At 35.9% G+C, this 4,228-nt stretch overlaps 1 long non-coding RNA gene across 1 annotated transcript in view; it reads left to right on the plus strand.

Moving 5' to 3' along the window:
• The first annotated feature begins 451 nt into the window (after positions 1-451).
• LOC107183048 overlaps positions 452-4,228 on the plus strand; it is a 12,371-nt gene continuing 8,594 nt past the window's right edge. Inside the window, exon 1 of the long non-coding RNA XR_001513826.1 lies at positions 452-514. This is a non-coding gene — a long non-coding RNA (uncharacterized LOC107183048). The remainder of the gene's footprint in view (positions 515-4,228) is intronic.

Raw genomic sequence — 4,228 nt, forward strand, 5'->3', positions numbered from 1 at the left:
CAATTAGTGAGTGATGCATGCAGTATCTTCTTTCTCTCTGAACTTGTAGCAGCTTCATTTTCCACATTGCTTCCTTGACAAATAATTTTGTACTAAGTTGTGCTATTTTCAGAAACTTATTTAAATATCATATTGTTATTGAACTCCTTTGGTGCTTATACTTTTCCAACCAAACTCTAAGCCTCTTACAATCGATCATACTCTCCAGTTTCTACTATAGTGCCTTACTAATAGTAGATGTGGCCAAAACTTTATTTGGTTTGATTGATATACACATTCTTTTCCACAATATGAAAAATTAATTTGACTCCTGTTTAATGTATGGTACATTGCTCTCACGAACTATGCAAAGCCTTTATAACAAATATTAACCATTACTCCCGTTACTAAACTTACAAAGAGTTCCTTTTCCAATATAGGTTGTGAGAGGAATTTCAGGTTAATGCTCTTAAGACTCTTTCATGAGGTTAAGATGACATATTTATGCAGAAACAGGTATTTTCTTACACTGCTGGTAAGTATAAATTTGTACAACTTTTAGAAAGACATATATATATGTGTATATATATATATGTATATATATATATATATATGTAGCAAGCCTCAATATATTTATTATTCTTTCACCCAGTTTCTAAAAACCTATTCTAAAGAAGCACAGAAAAAACATTAGCCCAAGGAAACTTTGCAGTATTGTTTATAATAATTAAATTTTGAAAACAATCCAAATAATAGTAATAAGAAAATTTCAATGCAATAATACATAATGTTGGCAAAGAATGTGTCAAAACATGGACATTTTGTCAAAACTATATAACTTTAGCCCGGCTGGCCTGGCTCAGTGGTTGAGCATTGACTTATGAACCAGGAGGTCGAGGTTTGACTCTTGGTCAGGGCATATGTCCAAGTTGTGGGCTCGATCCCCATTGTGGGATGGGCAAGAAGCAGCCAATCAATGATTCTCTCTCATTGATGTTTCTATCTCTCTTTCTCTCTTCCTTCCTCTCTGAAATCAATAAAAACATATTTTTTAAAAAGCTATGTGAATTTAGCTATTTTAAAATTCCAGTCAAGATGGCGGAATAGGTAAATGCTGTGCTCACTGCCTCACAACATCAAATCAGAATTACAACTAAAGTATAAAACAACCACCCTTAAGAACCAACCACCTGAAAACTAGTTGACTAAAACTCTTAGATCTAGCCGAAACTGGTTTGGCCCAGTGGATAGAGCGTCGCCCTGCGGACTGAAAGGTCCCAGGTTCGATTCTGGTGGAGGGCATGTATCTGGGTTGCGGGCACATCTCCAGTGGGAGATGTGCAGGAGGCAGCTGATCGATGTTTCTCTCTCGTTGATGTTTCTAACTCTCTATCTCTCTCCCTTCCTCTCTGTAAAATAAATCAACAAAATATATTTTTTTAAAAAACCTCTTAGATCTAAGGATATAAAGAAGAAGCCACATTGAAACTGGTAGGAATTGTGGAGATGCAGAAGGGCTGGTCCCACACCCACATGTAGCCATTAAGAATTAAAAGGGATATCTCTGCAGCAGAGATCTCCCCTGGAGGAGCCAGGGATCCCCGCCCTACACCAACCACCCCACTGCTGGGAAGAGTAGTCCACACAACAGCTGGCTGTGAAAATCAGTAGTAACTCAATTTTGGTCAGATGCAAAGCTACTGGAGACCCAGATGTCCTCCAAAAGGGCCTGAGCAAAGACTTATTTGCTCACAAACATTTGCCCTAAGCTCCAGTGAAAGGGCAGCAGCTCAAAAAGTGCTAGGAAAATAACGGGCGAGGGGGAGACTGAATTGTCTGGGTCAGGGTGAGAACTGGAGTGGGAGCTCTCTCCCATACTAAAGTGCCTGCAGGTGCCATTGTTCCTTTGTTCAGCCCTCCTCCCACACAGCCAGCAGGTGCAGACAGAAGTGCTAGCAGTAACTATTGTTGTTTATTGTTGTTATTGAGCCCTCCTGTCTCTCAGCCTGTAGGTGCGAGGAAGCAACAAGTCTGAGTCTCCATTAACCAGGTTAACATGGCTCTTGCCTCACCCTAATGATTCCCTGAGACCCTACCTGGCCTGAACCTTTTTCAGAGGCTAATACACGTAAGTTGTTGATCTGGGCTTATGCTGCAGACTTTCCCAGAATCTCTCAAAGGTCCATAAATTCCCAAACAAGCAACAACTGTCCTAATGCCCTGTACCTCTTGCTGAATGAATAAGAAAACAAGACCCATACACATGCTGTCTACAAGAGACCCACTTCAGATTAAAAGACACACAAGGACTGAAAGTAAAGGACAGAAAAAAAATTTCATGCAAATTAATATGAAAAAAAACTGGGTAGCAATATTTAATATTAGACAAAGTATTCTTCAAATAAAAGGCTACAAAAGGAGACAAAGAAGCACATTTCATAATGATAAAGGAATCAATCCAACAAGAGAGTATAACCCTTGTAAATATTTATGTACCCAGTATAGGGACACCTAAAAATATAAAGCAAATATTGATGGATATGAAGGGTGAGATCAACAGTAGTTGGTAATTGAGGGAACTTTAACACCCCACTGACATCAATGGATAGATCATGCAGACAGAAAATCACAAAGGAAACAGTGGTCTTAAATGATACATTAAATCCCACGTATTTAGTTGATATTTTTAGAACACTTCACCCAAAAGCAGCTGGATATGCATTCTTTCCAGGTGCACACGGAAAAATTTTGGGGATAGATCACGTTAGGTCACAAAACAAGTCTCAATAAATTAATAAGATTAAAATCATACCAGCCATCTTCAACAACCACAATGGTATTAAAACAGAAGTCAACTACAAAAAAAATTAAGAATTTACAAACACATGAAGGCTAAGTAACATGCTAATAAATAATGAATGGGTTAACAAATGAAAACGAGAACACAATAACCCAAAATCTATGGGATGCAGCCAAAGAACTCCTAAGAGGAAAAATCATAGCAATAAAAGCCTCAAGAAATAAGAAAAATCTTAAACAATCTCACCTTACACCTAAGGGACTAGAAAATGAGGAAATAAAAAAGCCCAAAGGGAGTATAAAGTAGGAAATAAATAAAAGATTCTAAAAATTACAAAAGAACAATAAAACGAGGTAGTTTAAAAAAAATAACACGAGGAAAAAAGAGATAGGATCCATATGAGTAAAATCATAAATGAAAAAGAAGTGAAACTGAAACCACAGAAATACAAAGGACTATAGAAAATATTATGAACAATTATATGCCAACAAATTGGACTAACCAAAGAAATAGATAAATTCACATTCAGTCTTCTAAGACCGAGTCAAAAAGACACAGGAAATCTGAACAAACCTATAACTACTAAGGGAATGGATCAATAGTTTAAAAAACAACAAACAAAAGTCCTGGACCAGATTGCTTCACACTTGAATTTTAGCAAACATTTAAAGAATTAACACCTATCCTTCTAAACCTATTCCAAAAAATTCAAGAGGAAATGTTCCCAAGCCTATTTTATGAGGCCAACATCTGGTTTTGATTCCAAAATATTATTACAATAAAAGAAAAGTATAGCTCCATGTATCTGATGAACATAGATGCAAAAATTCTTAACAATATATTAGCAAACCAAATTCAGCAGTACATTAAAAATATTATACACCATGATCAGGTGAGATTTATTACCAGGATGCAAGGATGTTTTAGTATGTGAAAGTCAATTAATGTGACACACCGCATAAACAAAATGAAGGATAAAAGTCATATGATCATATCAATAGATGTAGAAAAAATTCAGCATCCATTTCTGATAAAAACTCAGCAAAGTAGAAATAGAGAGGACATAACTCAACATAATAAAGGCATATATGACAAACCCACAGCTTACATCATATTCAACAGTGAAAAACTAAAAGTGTTTTACTTATGCTCAGGTGCTCAGGAATAAGACAAGGTTGTCCAATTCTATCACTTGTATTCAACATAATATTGGAAATACCAGCCATAGAGAAGAAAAAGAAATAAAAAGCATCCGAATTGTAAAGTAAGTAGTAAAATTATCATCAGTTGATATGATATTACATAGAGAGTACCTTAAAAATTCCATGAAAAAAAAAACTATTAGAATTGATAAATGGAATTAGTAAAGTATCAGGATACAAAATTAATATTCAGAAAGCAGTTGCACTTTTATACATCAACTAGAGGCCCGGTGCACAAAATTTGTGC

Source organism: Myotis davidii, unplaced genomic scaffold (assembly GCF_000327345.1).
Source record: "Myotis davidii unplaced genomic scaffold, ASM32734v1 scaffold110, whole genome shotgun sequence".
NCBI classification, from domain to species: Eukaryota; Metazoa; Chordata; class Mammalia; order Chiroptera; family Vespertilionidae; genus Myotis; species Myotis davidii.